Here is a 19,418-nt window from a genome sequence, read left to right on the forward strand (position 1 = left end):
TGTCTGCTTTGGTTCCATGAAGCCTGTGAACTTGGGCAACTCACAAGGATGCTGCCACCGGCCTCAGAGCCACTGGCGCTCCTTCCAGGATGGCGCTGTGGTTTCACCCAGCCTGAGCCAGGGGGCCAGCCCATGCACGGGAAACCCCAGGATGGGAGTGGTCTCCTCCTTCCTGAGGACCTTGTAGGTAGGCTGGATGTGGCCTGGGCATGGCTCTTCCCACACCCGCCTGCCTTCCCCCAGATGAGCTGGCCTCGGGGAGGGCCTCCTAGCCCTCGGGGTCCTCCGTGGTAGGTCCCTGGCTTTCATGAGTGCTTCCTGGGACTTGAGGCAGTCCCAACTCAGCACAGGCTTTGCTTTGTCTTCCCTTCCCAGGGGAGAATGTGGGAGAGGAAATGTGAACCTCTTGTCTCCAGATTTCCAGTCACCTCCTCTCTTTGGTGACTCTTGAACACTCCAGATGTTTCGAGGTGGCTTGCCTTTCAGCAGTAGGGACTGTTATCTGTCAATACATAGGCATCTCCAGTCCTTTGGAACGTCCTAGCCGTAGGACACCTCATCTCTCCTCCTGAGCCCCTCCCCGGCTCCCAGCTCTCTGGTTATCTCATCCCGCTCACTGTTCTGATGCCAGGTGCATTCTTACCAGATGGGTTGAGGGGCCTGGCGGGGGGGTGTACACACAAACTACTTGTTTTGACTCTTCAGTCTCTTTCCTATTTTCTTAGCATCCACTGTGCCTTAACTTTTTCTGCCTGCCCTTTCGGGCAAAGCAGTATCTTACTAAGTGTCCTTCGAATATTCTTATCCTTTCGTATCATGTGACTTATTAATAATAAAATTAATTTCCAGCAAATTTTGGGGTGGTTTGTGGTGTGAAATAATGAGAGTGTGTTAATTACAGCCTGGGAGTTAATTATAGGCTGTGTATTTGCTTTTCATCAAATATGCATGAAGGGATGCAGCCCACTGGGCTTGCCAAGCTAGACACAGGTGGAGAACCCAGAGTAAAGCTTTTTAGTCTCAGCGGTTGGTGAGGGACTCCCAGGGTGGGAAGGTCCAAGGGGGCTTTTGGGGTTCATGGTGGGAACCAAGGTGACAGCTCCGCAGGGAGCAGGGGAACAAGGAGCTGGTGGTGGGCAGGCAGACGCTTTGTCCCTGTCCAGTGAGCCTAATTGGCCCGGCCTGCTGGACGCTGTGCCGTCAGCTCGCACCTCACGCTCTGGGCTTGGGACCCAGGGCCCAGTCTGGATGCCAGTGCCTCAGGGGAGAGGCCAGAGAACCCAGGAGGTCTGGGGGTTTCTCCTGCCAGCCCTGAGGTCTCCTCGTGCCCCAGGCTTGGCCAGGAGGCAGTCTGTTTCCCACAGGTGCTGTTGGCGGGTGGGCACGGGACAGCACGAGACCCACACACCAGAGCACTGGGAGCCCCGCAGGAGGCAGCAGTGGTAACTGTAGGCTTTGGCCCTGGAGGGTGGGCACTGTTTGGGGGCTTGGGGTTCACACTGAACATTTCAGGAGCTGGAAGGAGGAAGCCATGTGTCCCGGTAATAGTGCGGTTCCAGGACTAGGGCCCCTCCCCTTGGGCGTCTGTGACAGTGAATGGGGTCCTCTGTGTGGCATGGGCAGCAGGACACCATGGTCGTGGGCACTTACATGAGGCATCTTGAGCCTCTTCTTGATGGGAATGATAATAGTACCCACCTCATAGGGTTATTAGGGTGCTTCAGGGTCTGGTGTTGACAGGCACTCGATAGGCATTAGCTACTTTCATCATCTCTAAAAGTCCTGTATCTGGAAAGCTGGGTGGGAGAACGGGATCCACCTGAGAGGCCGGGCCCTGCCGCTGGCACACACCACCACCCCCACCCCACCCCCCGCTGTGGTGGGGAAGGGAGGGCTGACAGCCTGGGGCCTGGCAGGCCTGGAGCCCTTCCTCTCACCCAGGCCCCTCTGCCCTCGCCACCTGTGCTAGTTTCCTAGGGCTGGTGTAGCAAATGGCCACGACCTTTTATTTTATTTTTTTGGCCGCTTGCGGAATCTTAGTTCCCTGACCAGGGATTGAACCTGGGTCCACAGCAGTGAAAGCTCTGAGTCCTAACCACTGGACCGCCAGGGAATTCCCAACCATGGTCTTTTAAAACAACACACAGTGGGGACTTCCCTGGCAGTCTAGTGGTTGAGACTTCCCCTTCCAATGCAGGGGGTGTGGGTTTGATTCCTGGTTGGGGAGCTGGGATCCCACATGCCTCGCGGCTGGGAAGCCAAAACAGAGGCAATGTTGTAGTAAATTCAATAAAGACTTTAAAAATGGTCCACCTCAAAAATAAATAAATCTTTAAAAAATAAGTCAAACAACACACAGGGAATTCCCTGGTGGTCCAGTGATTAGGACTCCATGCTTTCACTGCCGAGGGCTGGGGTTCTGTCCCTGGTCAGGGAAGTAAGATCCCACAAGCCGTGCACTGTGGCCACAAAAGGAAATAAATAAATAAAAATAAAACAACCCACATTCAGGATCTCACAGTTCTGGACGTCATAGTCTGAAATGAGTCTCCCTGGGCTGAGATCAAGGTGTCGGCCGGGCTGCGTTCCTTCTGAAGGCTGCGGGGAGAATCCATTTCCTTTGCTCATGGCCCCTTCCTCCATCTTCAAAGCCAGTCATGTAACCTAACATTCATAGGCTCCGGGGTTAGGACGCAGACATCTTAGGGGGCCTTTTTCTGTCCACCACGCCACCTTCTCTGCCCCAGGGACCCAGGGCCCAGTCTGGATGCCAGTGCCTCAGGGGACAGGCCAGAGAACCCAGGAGGTCTGGGGGTTTCTCCTGCCAGCTAGGCCCCCCTGCTTTGTGCTCCAGGCAGCGATGCTTGCCTCTTCTCTGCCCGGCTCTGACAAGGCCTCCCTGCGCTGTGGCCTGGTTGTCAGGGGAGCAGGACTGGCTGCAGGTCTGTGCAAAGGCTCAGAAGACTCAGGGACCCCTCCCAGGGCCATGGAGGAGCTTCTGCTCCAGGCTGGCCTCTCTGTGGCTAGCTCCGCCCAGGCCTCCTCTCCAGGACCACCGCCCAGTCTCCCCCTAGTTCTACAGGTGTTCCATGGGCATAAATTCAGAACGTGTCTCTCCCACCCCACAGGTGCACACCATTTCAGTCACCAGCGGGCTCTCCTCCACAGAAGGGCCTTTGTGCTCTCCTGTGCCCACCAGGCCGGCAGAAGGAGAGAAGGGGGGCACTGCCCACCCAGACCACCTCACTGTGCTTGTCGTTCCCCTGCCCTGCCCCCTTCTCCTAGGCTCAGTTCAGCCTTCACTGCTCGTGGCGTGCCGGCCACGGCCACTGCTCCAGGTGCAGCTGGAGAGAGACCGGCCAACCCCTGGAGACCCTGCCTTGTGTCCTGGAGGGGGATATGCACACGCGAAGTTGGAGAGGCCTCTTGGTTCTCTGAGGGCCAGGAGCCCATGATCTCAATTCCATGCACCCGTGAGATGGCCAAAGGGGACAAGGGAGGGAGCCCCGCTGGGAACCAGATCCTGGTGGGCAAACTGGCTCTGCGTGGCTGGTAGGGCGGGTCCTGCAAGGTCCCCTGGGAGTCAGCTTCCTGGTCTGTGACGCACTCTGCCCCCCTCCCTTCCATGCAGGTGGAGTGTTTTCCCACTGCCTCCCCATGGGCACCCCAAGGTCGGGCCCTGGTTTAGCCATCCCCACGAGGGAGCACTGGCCCAAATCCAGGCTCCGTCAGTGCTCAGCAATGTGGACAGAACAGTGAGGGCAGCAGCATCAACTCTGGGCCTCCCTCCCCTACCCTCTGCACCCAGACACGGGCCTGCCTGGGGCACTGAACGAAGTTCAAGCTTCAGGGCCTTTCTTTGGCAGGAGTCTCTTCCGAGTCCCTGGGAGGGCCTAGCAGTGTGTTCTATGGTTTTGTAAAATTTATGAAAAAATAGGAATTAATTTTTTTTTTTTTTTGGCCACGCCACGTGGCTTGTGGGATCTTAGTTCCCTGACCAGGGATTGAACCCGGGCACCTGGCAGTGAAAGTGCTGAGCCCTAACCACTGGACTGCCAGGGAATTCCCTAAATAATAATTTTTTTTAAAGGGGGCCCCTAAAATTATTTAAGCTTCAGACCATACAAGTCCTGGATTGGTCCCTACCCACCAGACACACTGGCTCCACTTGGTTCTAGAACACGCCCTGCAATCTCCCTGCTCTGGGCCTTTGCTCTCCAACTGCCTCCCCATCTTGGCTTCTCAGCACACACAGCCTATTCCCTTCACCCTGGCTTGTGAGACTGGACGGCTGTCCTCCCCTGGGAACAGACTGGTCACTCAGTCACCTTATTTATTGTTGTCTCCTCCATCCCTGCTGTGCAGCCTTCAACGAGTTACATCACATTTCTGAGCCTCCATTCCCTCATCTCTACACCGGGGTGGCACTACCTACTTCTTCAGGCTAGTGGCAGAGGTATGATGCCTATCTAATGGTTTCTTCTCCCACCCCCCCAAGGGCAGAGTGCGGTGCTCTCACACATCTGCAAATGAGAGGCAGGCACCTGGTTTCCAGAGGCGGGGGAAGTGGTCCGCAGGGTCAGCAGCCCCTCCCACCGTGTGGGGCACAGGTCAGCTCTCTGACCTCAGTTTCTTCATCCGTGAAGTGGAGACAATCACCCGCTTTCCAAGGTTGTGGGTGACATTGGGTGACAGATGTGAAAGTATCTGCGGCCTGCATGGCTGCCTCTGTGTGATCATGTCAAGTTCATTCAGTCACTGATCTCTCAAGACCCACCTCGCGCCAGGGCTCATTTTCATGCACCCTTCGTTCCCTCCTGCATGAGTTTCCTGGAGCTGCCATGACAAAGCACCTCAAACAGGGGGCTGAAAACATGACATTTATTGTCTCAGATTCTGGAGGCTACAAGTGCAAAACAAAGGTGTTGGTTGGTTGGCAGGGCCATGCTCCCTCTGAAAGCTGTAGGGGAATCCTTCCTTGTTCCTTGCAAGCTTCTGGCGCTTTGCTGGCACTCTTCGGCCTCCCTTGGCTTTGCAGCTGCATAAATCCAATCTCTGCCTTCATCACCCCGTGGCTCCTCCCTGTGTGTCCGTCTTCATGCGGGGTATGTCTGTCTTTTGGGGGTTGGGGGGTATCGTATTAGTTTGCTGGGCTGCTGTAATAAAGCACCACAGACCCTGTGAACAGAAATCTATTTTCTGTCCCTGGGGCTAGAAGTCTGAGGTCAAGGTGTCAGCAGGGTTGATTCCTTCTGAGGCCTCTCTCCTTGGCTTGCAGATGGCCATCTTCTCCCTGTGTCATCACATGGTCTTCCCTCTGTGTGTGTCTGTGTCATAATCTCCTCTTCTTATAAGGATGCCAGTCATGTTGGATCAGGGGCCCACCTTACTCCACTTTGTCTTAACTAATTACATCTGCAAGGACCCTATTTCCAACTCAGGTCATAGTCTGAGGTCCTGAGGGTTAGGACTTCCACTTTTTTTTTTTTTGGTGGGGAGGATACAATTCAATCCGAAATACCACCCTAATGGTTTATTGTCGTGGTCTTCTTTGGGGCTTTTGAGAAGCAGTAGTGGCTTACTCCAGCCAGCCTGGCACATATAGCCTGGCTCAGCCAGCATCTGGCTCCAGTGGCCCCCCAGACCAGAAGAGGCCCAGCCAAGGCCACCCATGGAGGTCGGGGCAGTGGGACAGGGTCTTCCTGGCCCCCAGACACCCCCTAACTTTTCAGGTAGCAGAGATCGCTAGGACAATCAACACAGGTAATCCCGTTGTCCCTTCTGAGGCTGGGGCATTTCTGGGTCATCCTCCACCACTTACAGCCTCTGGGACACTCCTGTAGGCCTTCGCATTTCTGGCCTCTCTGGGCTAGCTGGGTATAGGCAGCCCTGGCCACACTGCAGCTCACCAGGAGGCCAGCTCAGATCCACCCACAGGAGGAGGGCTTCCTGCTTTGAGCTGCAGTGGCCCAGCAGCGTGCTGACACATGGAGAGATCCACAGGAGGCCAGAGGCCCCACTGGATTCAGAAAGGCTACAGCTGGGCAACCAAGGAAGCTTACATGCTCAATCTGAAAAGATAAAGGCTCAAGAGACAAGATCATATAAAGCTGGGAAGGAGTGGGCTGGAGTGACCGTGCCAGGAAAGTCTGACACGTGTTAGTGAGTGACAAGGATTCTACATGCCCCTGCACAGGGAGTTGCAGAATTAATGACCAAGTTGCCCAAGAGGATGTCAGCTCAGATTTCAGTCAGCTTTTCAGGGGACACTGGGGATGGGAACACAAAGGACCAGGAAATCAAGCCACTTTGCACATACATGATAGCCCTGATAGATAAGCTGGCCACACCCAACACAGGACAAAGGGGAACAGACAACAGATGGGGTGGCAGTCAGTGATCCGGGAAGGCTTCCTGGAGGAGGGGGCCTGAAAGGTTCAGTAGGATAGAGACAAGTGGAGCAAAGTGAGAGGGTAAGGGGGCAGGGCAGTGGAGCCAAGCAAAGCCTGGCTGTGACCTTGATGCTGATGGACACTGAAAGCTCTGAGCCAAGGAAGGACAGATTCTCACTGCTCCTCCTTCTTCCAGGCCAGAAGGATGCCTTAGAGCCACCTGGCCCTTTCTCCCTGCCCAAATCAGCCCATTTCAGAGAAGGCAGGCAGGCTACCCAACATCACCCAGAACTGGGGTGTTGGGGCCGGGCCTGGGTCAGAAGTTCAGTTTTAGGCAGTAAGTCTGGTGCCCCGTGGTCCCCTGCTTTTCTGGCCCCCACCAGTTGACAACTCCTGGCGGAGGGTGGGGGGGGGTGGTGTTTGGAGGGGAGTTGGCCGCGGTCACTGTCTGTAGGGTGCTGGTCCGGCTGTGGCCGGCAGGGGGCAGTTGAGCCCGCCCTTTCCTCTTCCAGCTCAGCTGCAGAGGTGGAGCCGGCACTTCCTGTCCGGATCTACACAGCCTGGAACCCAGGGCAGAATCTGGGGTCCTTGGGTCTGGCGCTGCATGCCCACCCCCTCTCAGAGTGGGACCCCTGGCTCCTGACCGCTGCCACCTTCCTCTGGTCCATGATCGGGGGTCCTGGACCTCCAAGAGCGCCAGAAAGAGGGTTTTCCCCCTGTGGTCCCCAGTTGGTGAAGGGACCCACATTTTCCAAAGATCAGGATGCACGTCCCCAAAACAGATTCTGCTTTGGAATTTTTTTTGTTTTTTTGTGAAATGAAAATCGAGTCAAAATATTTAAAACAAGGGCTATATGGGGGAATCCGGGAAGTGGGGTGGGCACACTCTGGGGCTAGTCACCTCCCTCCAGCTCCACCGCCTGCCCATAGGAGCTGACTGTCCCAAGCCCCTACCCACCAGGCGCCCCCCTTCCCAGCAGTCCCGCCCCTCTCTCAGCGCCTCCTCCCCTCCCCCACCCATACTGGGTTCTTCAGCTGTTTTATTTTAAATTATTTATTTATTTATTTTTGGCTGCGGCTGCGTTGGGTCTTCATTGCTGCATGCGCCTGGGCTTTCTCTAGTTGTGCAAGCAGGGGCGACTCTTCATTGCGGTGCGCGGGCTTCTCATTGCGGTGGCCTCTCTTGCTTGCAGAACACGGGCTCTAGGCGCGCAGGCTTTAGTAGTTGTGGCACGTGGGCTCAGTAGTTGTGGCTCGCGGGCTCTAGAGCACAGGCTCAGTAGTCATGGTGCACGGGCTTAGTTGCTCCGTGACATGTGGGATCTTCCCGCACCAGGACTCAAACCCGTGTCCCCTGCATTGGCAGGCGGATTCTCAACCACTGCGCCACCAGGGAAGTCCTCTTCAGCTATTTTAAACTACTTGTCAAAGGTATAATTTGCAAGTGGGAGAATAATAATAGTCCCAGCTCTTCCCAGGACTTCTGTGTCCCCTGCCCATTTGACCTTTGCATTTGGGGGCTGGGCCATGACTGCTGACTCTCTGGGTCAGTAAGAGCACAGGCCTCCCTCAGATCATTAAGGTCAGCAGCCTCCAGGGGCAGATGGACCACTCGGAGGGGTTCGCTCTGCCCACAGAAGCCACGGCACCACACACTCGTCTCTCGCAGATGCCACTCAGGCAGGCCAAGGGGAGTCAGAACAGAAAAGTCTCCTTCAGAGGTTCGAGGACAGTCTGAACAATCAGCGCTCCAGTGGGGTCACGGGGGGGAGAAATAGGCTCGGGCATGAAGACGTTTCCATCCACAGGGACGAGCTGAAGCGGACCCCCGCAGTGGGGGAGGCAGGCGGGCCCAGGAGACAGAGTGTTTCCTGGGGGGCTGTGCAGCCCTAGGCGTGGGAGGTGGTGCGTGTCAGCACCACCTGGCTCCCGAGCCAGAGGAGCTGTTGCCAGGAATCCTGATGGGTAGGGCTTGGGGCGAGGCTGGCGAGATGGACACAGGCCAAAGGGTGGGGCCTACAAAAGCTGGGACTTGCTTAGTCTGCAACAGGGAGGCTGGCCGAGGAGGTATGGGGGCCACTGGTGGCGCAACGCTTGTGGGACCAGCTCCCTCATTCCACAGGCCTTCCCGGGGCTGGGGGCGGGGGGCTGGGCAGTGAGGACACAAGCACTCGGCATCGGGTTGGGGAGGGGGACAAGTGGGTCCGGTGCGCACTTAGGGGCAGGGGCTTCAGGACAAGGGAGGCGGCCATGAGACAGTGAAGGTGCTGGCAAGAGAAGGGCAGTGTGAGCTCCAGGCAGGAGGCCAGCTGGGGCAAGGCTCAGGGACAAGGGGGGGTGGAGTAGGAGGGCTGAGGCACCAAGGGCCTGATGCCCTTGTACGGGGCAGGGAGTCCCAAAGATCAGAGGCAGGAGACTGACACCATCAAAGTGATTTCCTGGAGGTGAGGCCCGAGGCCGAGGCCTGGCCCTAAGCACAGGGGGCTCGCGGTTGGAGATGCAGCAGTGGCTAGGTAAGGGCTTCAGGAACCCAGAGCCCACAGGCCCTGCGACCCCCAGAGGAGGCATGGGTCACATGTGTGAGAAGCCCACTCCTAACTTAGGATACCCTCGCTGCTTCTCCCCTCTCCTTTTGACACACATGGGCCCCAAAAATGAGAGCATGAAATGCAGGTGGGCTGGCCCACTTCCTCCTCCGCTTTATAAACCAGGGCCTGGGGAGTATCCACCCCACGCCTTCTCCCTCGAATGCCTCCTGCCAGCGTTGGCCGAGAGACGCTCCCCTGGCTCTTTAGCTGCGCCAGACCCTTCGTGTGAGCTGCTGGGCCCAGGCCACAGGGAGCAGCGCCTCCCCTTTCTCCTCCTCTCCAGACCTGGGAGTCCAGGACTGGACAGGCCCCCAGATCTGGGCCTGTCATGGAGTTTGTGGGCCTGCTGCTGACCTGAAAACTCATTTCCTTCCTTGAATCAGTCCAGAAACATCACAGGTATTTACTGAGAGCCTCACAGTGGACAGTGACCTTTACTGTAATATTGATGATTGTTTGGTCAACACATTGATGGAGGTCTGCTCCATGCCAGGGCCATTTCACGGACCTGCTGGACACAGAGAACCGGGGGAGGACAAAACAGACAGAAACCCCTCGCTTGAGGGGCTCAATGAGAAGGTGACCTCTGAGCAGAGGCCGGAAGGAGCTGAGGGAGGGCTGGGCCAGGAGGCCACTGGGTGAAGCGCTTTCAGGTAGAACAGTATTCATCAGGATTATGAAGTGAGAACAACAAGGAAAGCACGCTGGGGGAGGTTAAGGGCCTGCCAGGGTCATGCTGCAAGGTGGGGTGGGGGGACCGGGCCAGAGCCCAGGCTGAGGCCCTGCTTCCTGCCAAGGCTGGAGAGGCCAGTGGGCGCTGGGCGGGGAGTTCCTGTTTGTTGTTCCTGCTGGGCTGCTGTGAGGTGAGTCAGGGCAGGAAGGGCTCCCAGCCAGCATGCGGTGACTATGCAGTTCCTCACCCAGGCTCACCCAGGCCCCGAAACCAGGGGCCTCAGGGCTCAGAAGGAAAAGGCCCCAGACAAGAGTCTCCTGTGAGTGGAGAGCCCAAGGTGATCCAGGAGGCCACAGTTCTGGAACTGGACCTGTGGGGATGGCGGCAGGGCTCTGGCACATTCTCTAGTGGCAGCAGCAATACTGTCGTCCTTCTACCCATCTTGAACCTCAAGTATCACCTCTTTCTCACGCTTCCTTTTTTTTTTTTTTTTGGTTGTGCTGTGCATCTTATGGGATCTTGGTTTCCTGACCATGGACTGAACCCGTGCCCCGTTCTGTGGAAGTACAGAGTCCTAACCACTGGACCGCCAGGGAAGTCCCTCACCCCTCTTCTTCTGTCTCCTGGGTCCTTTCTCGGGCTGATGTGTGTTCGGAAACAACAGAGCTGAGCTAGCTTCAGAACAAGAATGCGAGGTGACCACGGCTGTGAGAAAAGGCTTGGAGCCCGGGTGCTGGCCCTCAAATCTGGATGTTGCCCAAGGGGTCCTCCCTCTCCTCCTTACCCCTGCAACCCTGAGCCCCTAAGTGGGCTGCCCAGGAACGAGCAGGCCTCTGCCACCCACCTGGGTGGGGCAGACCTATCACCACCCAGCCCCACCCAGGGAACCGAGGTCCTCTGTTTACTGCTGTTTACTGGAACAGCTTGTTTTGATCTAGAAAAATCTGCTGACGCACTGGCTGCCCTGCCCTCCCGCTCTGTCAGAGTGGAAGTATTTTTAGCCCCATTTGCAGAGAAAGAGGCAGAACCCAAGCCCCACATTTATCCACCTTACTGTGAGTACTGCCTTGGCCCCTTCAGGCAGGACAGAGAGGTCCCTGTGCGCTTTTCTACCTTCATCCCTCCTCAAACACATTCCATCTCCGAAGAACTCCGAGGCCAGTAGAAACTGAAACCAGGACCCACTGAAACTGTGCCATTTTGTCCTTGAAAATGGAGTTGGGCCCCTCCAGACACAAGGGCACAAAGCAAGCCCTTAGTTCCTTTTGTGTTGGGACTCCTAAGCTTTGTAGTATCCTACTGCTTTGTGTGTTGCTAATTCCACTTACTCCTGCTCTAAATCTAAGATAGTTTGTTTCTGGAATTTGGGAATAATATGTGTGAATGAGGAAGGTTATTAGACCAGGTAGAGAACAGCAAGCTACGACATCAAGTTGGGCCTGGGAAGCTGACACACAGCAATTACCACCGCCTCTCAGGCGCCGCCATGTAGATAAAGGGCTGAGCCCACGGTCTGGCACAGTGACACAGCATAGAAGGCACTTGCTTGATATTACACACACCTCCCGGCCTTTCTAGAACACTTGACAGGCAATTCCCTCTTTCCACACTGTTCTTTCAGGCCAAGTCTTCCCAACCCACCCCTAGCAATGTTGCCAGTACAAGACGGATGAGGCAGCTCTTGGGGAAAAGTGAGCTGCCAGAATCTTTCCCTGGCAGGAGAGGGCAGCTGAGCAGCCCTGTGAATAACCCTGGGCTTGCCACGTACTCGACGTTCTGTGACAAGGGTCACAGGAGAGTCAGTCACCAGTTTCCCAAGGACTCAGGGAGGGTGCCCAGCTGGGCCCGGCCCCGCCTGCAGATGCCATCTCATAGAGGCAGGGGAAAAAAACTGCCCCAGTTTCCCCCTTGCTGCCAAGGGAGCCTGTTGTCACAGGCGGGTTTGTTTGGGGTGTGGGTGGTTATCCCGGGAGGAGACAGGTCCTTCTCAGTTGTCCCGCACCACTGTCTTTCCGGCTGTGCGCAGGGGCTTCAGGGCTGAGAGGAGGCCCCCGGGGGGGGGGGGGGGGGGGGGGAGAGGGCGGGGTCTGGGGCTGTGGCTCCTCCTCCCGCTGGTCCCACACTGGCAAGGGAGACGCCAGCGACCCATTTCAAAATGGGTCGCCTCGGTGGAGGGGACAAGACTTCACCGGTTTGCTTTTGCCTCCGCTGTGGGAGGGGCAGGTTGGGAGACTGCTCCACGTGGGCAGCCAGCGAAAAGTGCCCCCAGCAGCCACCAGACAGGCTCCCTGAGGACCATCACGGGCTGTAAACTGACCTGGATAAACTAGTTTTTCCCCCCAAATCTCCTTTTTCCCCACCTCCCAAACCAAAAGGAAAGCGGGTTGAATACCTATACTCTTTTGGTCTTGTTGCCACGCGATTACACGTATTGTTTTCTGCACAAACAAGATCTTGCTTTTCACTACCTTGCATCTGCCTTTTCCCATTTAATACATAATGAATAATCATCAAGTATTCTTACCCAGCAGGGACAACTTTTCTGAGGAAATACTTCAAGCCTCCAAGCCCCTGGTAACAGAGAATAACAAAGCCACGACACACGACCCTCAAGCTACCTAGCAGCAACGCGGTGGCTTAACTTTTTTTTTTAATTTATTTTTGGATGCGTTGGGTCTTGGTTGCTGCACACGGGCTTTCTCTAGTTGCGGCGAGCAGGGGCTTCTCTTCGCTGCGGTGCGCAGGCTCTAGGCGCGCGGGCTTCAGTAGTTGTGGCACGTGGGCTCAGCAGTTATGGCTCATTGGCTCTAGAGAGCGGGTTCAGTAGTGTGGCACACGGGCTTAGTTGCTCCGCGGCATGTGGGATCTTCCCAGACCACGGATCAAACCCGTGTCCCCTGCATTGGCAGGCGGATTCTAAACCACTGCGCCACCAGGGAAGCCTGGGGCTTAACTTTTTAATGAACTTTTAAAATTAAAAATCACAGCAGGGTTTCTTAAACAGAAACACTAAGCACAGCTACGGGCGCGGCTCCCCGTAGGCGTGTCCCTGGATCCAGCCTCGCGGAGCTCGGGCCGCCCCACCCCCACACCCCCCACACCACAACCGGCGCGCCTCAGCACTGACATCACAGGCGCTCACGAGGCCCAGCCGACGCCCGAGGAGTCACGCGCTTCCGCCCCACCCCCCACAACGCCGCGGGGAGTGATGCGCCCTCTGCAGAGATCCCTCCGCCGCCGCCTGGAATTTTCCAGACGCTCTGCCGGCCCTTTTTTCGGGCTTCTTCTGGGCGGGGTGACCTGAGGCGACCCCAAAAGTTCCCTTAGACTCGAAAGAGCAGCCTCAGCCCGTCTCCGCCATCTAGTCCCCCCTCCCAACCTCCAGGACCGGGATGCCTCCCCAACCCTGGCACCATCACCGGCCGAAAAGAGGGCTTACCCTCCCTCCCCGTTGGAATCCGCCTCCCTAAGTGACCTTGAGATCTGTCGTCGATCTCAGGAAGCACTTGCTAAGGAGAGTGGGGGATAATTGGGGAATCTGAGAAGGTGGACACCCTGGAAGAGCGGGAGCCGCCCCGAATCGTCTCCTTGGCCAGGGTCGGGGAGGGACTTTTTTCCGGTGGCAGTGGAGTCGTTCTGTTGAGCAATGCCCTGCGTAACGCGGCCCAGGCCTATAAAAGCAAAAATTGTGGCCCGTCCAGCAGGAGTTAGCGACAGGGAGGGCGGGGGCCTTGGGCTTAGTTTTGGGGGAGGAGGTGGCCAGTTTAGGGTCTCAGGGGACAGGTGGGGGAGATGGCAGAGTTAGGTGGGACTGGGGGGGTGGGGGGTGCCAGGAGAAGGAAGGTTGAAGGGGAGACTAGATGTTGGGGGAACTGTGCTGGGAAGAGCTGCGTTGGAAGTGCCCACAGTAACCCGTGGGGGAGGAGAACACCCCAGCCTGGCTGTCGCAGCTGCTTGCTGGAGAAGGGGAGCCTGACCTCTAGGAGGGCGCCGCTCCTGTGTAGGCTGAGCGGCCCCCAGTGCCCTTGTTTGTACGGAAGGAGGAAGGCAGAGAGACAGGAGGAGAAGGCTGATGGTCTCGCGGCCCTTGCTGGAGGCACACTTGGGCAGTCGACGCCCTGAAAATTTGCAGGAAGGAAGGCAGTGGGGTACAGGGACGTAGATAGGCAGGGAGGGCAGAACTTGAATTTGTCAATACCAGCAGCCCCCTTTTTTTCCAGACAAAGGGTTGTGAACCCGCCTGGGGATGAGGCCTGGTGTTGTGGAAACTGAACTTAGCTTCGCGGGGCTGACAGTTCTGGCCCAGGGCGGTATGTAATTCTGGCTCGGTCTGGGACAGGGTCCAGCCAGGCCCAGCTGGGTGGAACCCAGGTCTGAGTGTGAGGGTGGTCTAGGGAGTGATGGAGGTCACGTGCCACCCTGAGCGGTTACTGGTATGGCGCCTCGTGTATCTGACAGGCGGGAGCTGTAGGCAGACAAAATTGACGCCCACTTTATTTTCCAGGTGGCAGTGCACCCCTTTGGACTTTTCCTCTAGGTTCCATGCTTACCTCTTCTGTGACCTCACTCTACCCTTCCTCCTCCCTCTTAACTCTCTCGAGGTTACCCCTTCACTTAAAACGTTGCTCCTGGTAATCTGGTAAGCCGGGAAAGTTGCTGGAGCCCCTGCCGGAGTCGGTATTGTCGGTAATCCCGAAGGAGGAGAGGCGTCCCCAGCGGAGACTCTGGGTGGGCGGGTTGGTTTTGCTTGCCGGTGGAGAGGGTGGGGATTGAAGGTGCACCCTTGGGTGGGCCCACAGCGGTGGTACCAGCTGAAAGGTACAAAAATGCTTCATAGACCGTGGTTTGTTACTATAGTGTTCATCATGGCAAGCTGATGGCACCAGGAGAAATGGAGCCCCTGGCCAGTGTGAGTCGTAGCAGTGCAGGAGGGGAGACCCTGGAGGAGGAGGAGAGCCCGCCTAAATTGATGTCTACAGATTGAATTTCCAGAGGCTTAGGAGGAGGAGTTCTCCAATGTCCTGTTTCCAGGCCTTGCTCAGGAAGCCCTGTATTCATTCAGGAGACCATCCTTTAAGGTTTTCAGATGAGCTTATGAGGGGGCAATCTTTAAAAGTCCAAAGCAGATGCATCCGGGGCCTTCAGCAGATGTGTTGCTTTGAGTGTGTAATCCGGGAGCAGCGATCTCTGGGCACGTGAATGCCAGCAGGCACCTCTCCTGTTCCGGGGTGGAGGTTTTCAGATGCTGCATCTTCTAAATTCAGCCTTCTGTTGTACTAGTTTTGTGCTACGAACCTTGCTTCCAGAGGACTCGTAAGCTGTAGAACACTTTAACGCGATGCCACAACACAGAGTGCTGCCTTGTAGATGGAGCTTGCAGATGGATCCCAGTGACCCTCTCATCTACCCGCCCGCCTTCCTGTGCATTGGTCGGAGGAATTCTTAGTGCCATGATATAATCTGTGTGTTGGGAAAGTGTTCAAGACTGAATGCCTTAGGCAAATACTTAAATGAGCCAATTGGCAAATTGAGGGGGTCATTGTACTGTGCTGGAGGTACGGGTTGGTCATGCCCAAATTGTGATAGAAATGGCAGGTCTAGTTTGGGCATTCCTACTAAGAAGGGGGCGGTCAGGATACCGGTAGTGATCTATGATTCATCTTGCTCTTTGTGTTTTTTAACTTCAGTTTTACTTGATCAGATTTGAGAGTAATCTTAGTGTTCAAATGGGAGGACCCTGAGGTGAGGGGAGGTGGGGAGGGAAAAGCCTGCTGCAGGTGCTGGGAGGGGTGGGAGGGGTGGGCGTGAAGAAAGGGAGAAGGGGGGAGGGTTGTGGTTAGGTGTGGGTTGTAGAGGGTGGGAGTGGTAGGGAATGTGGGTTGAAGGGAATTCTCTGGAGAAAAGATCAGTAGACAGAGCTCTGGGGAATTATATAGAGCTCATGGGCAAAGAAATTACTGGTTAATAGTAAATTGTTAATGCTAGTTAAATTATCGCTTGGAAGCACAGAAAACAGTTGCTTGGAAACATTCTAAAATGCTTAAAACTCTGCTAAGTGCAGGGGGAAAAGCAAAATTGCTTTGCTGCAAGATGGGGAGGACTGAAAAGGTAACTGAAGACTGGTTATTGGTGGCTTGAAAGATTGGTGTCAGAAACTTGCATCAGCAGGTTAACATCCTTCACTGCTTTCAAGCTTCTTACGTGGTTTATCTGGAGATGTGTGGTATTTGGGAGAAGTCTTCGAAAAGACTTTAAATACCCATATTGTGGGCTTTTAAAGTAAGCTTGAGATTTTGGAGTGCACTTAGGATGGTGAGATGTACTCTTCTGGGTTTGCAACATTTTTTTTCACTGAGGTTTTGCAGTTGAAAACTTGAGCAAAGTGAAAATGCAATGATTTCTAAAGGAATTTTGTGTTACTTCCTGCCTTATAAGCACATCTCTTCTTTGTGATGAGTATTAATTAGAAACAGCAAGAGTTTTTACTTTTCGTCGTCACTGTAACAAGGAGAACGTAATGACTTTGTGATCACTGTAAAATTACTGTCATGTTTGGTAGCAAACAATCCATGTAGGCTTGCTAAGGTTACGGTTAGTAATCCACTGTATCTTTAGTTTGAATGTTTGTGTTTTTTAAGTGATAACTGTATTAGAGGGGAAACTATCGGCCAAAATCAGTTTGGGAAATAAGCAAAACTGGGGATGGGGAGGTGCTTTATTACTAGATTATGGTGTGTTTGTGAAAATTCAGGGAAAGATCCGAATCCTTTGTGATAAAGTAATACCAGTGGCTTTTTTATCTTGTTCCTCTTCCCATTGAATTTCACTTTGAAAATTTTAAATCCCCAATATTTATACACTTGGGATCTTTCTAGGTTCTCTTTTTAATGTTTAAAAATATGTTGACATAGTTCAGTTCTTAACCCGTGATTTGGGCATGATATAGTAACTGTCATTGGAATTTAAAGAACACTAGTCATGCATGTATGGGGAAGTGGTAAGCTGTTGTGAAATTGAAACTGTAATAAAAGTAGGAGGAAGAAGTACTTTTGTGTTGCTCTGTGCGGGAAGAACCAGTCCTGTTGCACCATGTATGTGACGGCTAATCATCGTTCCTCCCCTTTGCGACGTGAATAAAGGTTTGAGTTCTAAACTCATTAGAATTGGTTGTATTGCTATGTTCTATTTTCTCCACCCTGATCTTGTCTGTGTATCAAGTCGCCTTCATAAAGAGACTGTGGAGTCAGGTGCCCACCAGCAAGCTGCCTGTGCGGGGCTCACGGCCCTGCCAAGAGTGGGCACCGCTGATCTTGTCTGTGTATCAAGTTGCCTTCATAATGAAGTTGGATGTACCTTCATATTGTAGATTGAGGCCTAGATTTACTAAAGTAGCTCCACATTGAGAGCGGTTCAGTGGAGTGTGGCAACCTGAAACAACTGGCGCATCCTGAATGGCCTGCAGTCTGGTAGGTGGGGAGGGGCTCTGCTCACTGGGAGTGTGTGATGGTTGCGCAAAATGTGATGCCAAACCACCAAGCCAATGAAGGTCAGCGTCAAGGTGGGGGAGTACTTCGTAACACCCTGGAATTTTACCCGGTTATATTTCCAAATGGTATTGTCAAAAAGGGGACCGCCTTATTCCTGTTTGCTTGGAGGAAACAAGCTAAATAGAACGGACATGTAATATGTATTTGATGTATGTATTTGTGGTCTTTGGGAGGCTGGAATGTATCTGGGATTTGGGTTTAACGCACATAATTCTAATTTTACTAAAGAATTTGACGTTGGCTTAAAATTTTTCCTTTTGGTGAGTGATAAAAGAATTTGGGCTAAATTGTGTCTAAGTGCTGTGCTAAGCAGGCCAGGACTAGGCGCCCAGGCTGTGAGTAGAGTGTTTGGAATCCAGAGTATGTGTCGTGACTCTAAGTTGATCCTGTGTCCTGGGTGGGGAAGGCGCAACAGCAATGCATCCTGGGAGCTCATTCTTGTACCGCTGTTCAGTGTTCATTCTTTGGAGCCATAAGGTTTTGTTTCCCAGCAGACAAACTTAGGGCTTGGAATAGAAACCACTGCCAGCCTCTGCTGAGGCTATTGTTTCCAGGGGCGTGGAAAGGGGAATGCGACAGGCTGTGACCAAAACAAAGGCCTGGGAGAGCAGCTGTTGTCCTCACTGGCGCCTCCTGTTTGCCTGCCTCCACTGTCCACGTGAGCCCTCACGTGTTTTTTCCTGAGACGCTGGAGTTAGGGGCCCACCAGCAAGCTGCCTGTCCAGGGCTCACAGCCCTGCCAAGAGTGGGCACTGCTGTGCAGCTTCGAGGATCCTTCCCCTGCTCGCCACCCCACTCCTCAATTTCCCCAGAACCGTCTAGGCCTCCTTTCCTACCCTACCCTTGCTTTTTACCTCGTCCTCCTCCACCTGCCTTGCCCTGTTTTCAGAACTTGTTTCTCCTCTTGTTTTTATATGGTGATTACTAAACTCTTGCTTCCAGACTTGAGGGTAATTGCTACCAGCGCCTCTGGGTACTGTTTCTTAGCGACTGTGGTGGGCTGATAAAGAATTTCTCCACAGGGGTATAAGTGTTTGTCATTGGAAGGGGTTGTAAAGTACAGGCGCACAGCAGGCAGCTGAAGGCTATGCCCTTGCCCTCCTGGCCTCTGCTCTTGTCCGGGGCCCCTGGGCCTGTTCTTTATCCTTCACTACCCTCAGGTAGGGTGGGATAGGGCGCAGGTGTTGATGGCAGTGTTGGTGATCTTTGCTAATCAGCTTGCATCCTCGTATGTAGATGTGACCTCAGCCTTCCCTCTGAACTCTCAGAGGTGGTGGATCGTACAATGAAATTCAGTGAGTGGGCTTGTGGAAGTTAGGTAGAAAATGGTGATCTGATGCAAATTAAAAGCGATGGGGTATAAGAAGAGCAAGAGTTGAATTCGGACGTTCTTTCAGAAAGGAATAGCCTGAGAGGAAGCATTGCTTGAGGCTCCTCTGTGGGCCCAGGTTGGACACACTGACTGCAGAAATGACCTGTGTTACCAAAGGGGTTGGATGGTAACTGCCCTTCCCCACCCCCCCCCACCTCACCCCATTGTCTGCCCTTGGTTTGTCTTATGGCCGTGAAGGGACTCCTAGGACCTCTTAGGCATGCCAGGGCTAACCTCTCTGACTGTACTTTAGTTTCTGGAGGAAATGTTAACCTCTGGCCTTGAGCAGTACTTATTGTGCAGTGCTGACGTTAAATGAAATGCCAAAACAGGCGTCAGGTATCTGTGGTCTATTTTAAATGTTCACATTTAACACAAAAATACACTGATGCAGTTTGGAAATGGCAAGAGGAAGGTAGCAAAAATAAGAAAGATGTAAAGATGTGTGTCCCAGGGAGTGTGGCCTTGACCTTCCTCTGGGTGAGGAGGAAGCCCCCTCTACCACCTTGTCTTATGTGTAGGACACTGCCTGCTGGAGGCCTCTACCCTCCAGGGCCCCTCAGGGCTGCACTGACTTCCCTCTTCTTTTCTCTTAAATAACTCTTAGTTGAGTTTTCATGTTGTAAAAAGGGTTTATTATTGTAAGGTTTACAAATAAAATTGATATAAACAAAATCCTCAGTAATCTGTTGACAGTTGTTGGCATCGTTGCTTCTAGAGGTTTGTTCCCCTATGCATAGGATATATGCCTTTTTATACAGAAGTGGAATTATACTGTAAATTCTGTTGTGCAACTCTTTTCACTTAATATACAATGAACATCTTTTCCTGGCACTGGAAGCATCT

This window comes from Phocoena phocoena, chromosome 8 (assembly GCF_963924675.1).
Source record: "Phocoena phocoena chromosome 8, mPhoPho1.1, whole genome shotgun sequence".
In the NCBI taxonomy this organism is placed as follows: Eukaryota; Metazoa; Chordata; class Mammalia; order Artiodactyla; family Phocoenidae; genus Phocoena; species Phocoena phocoena.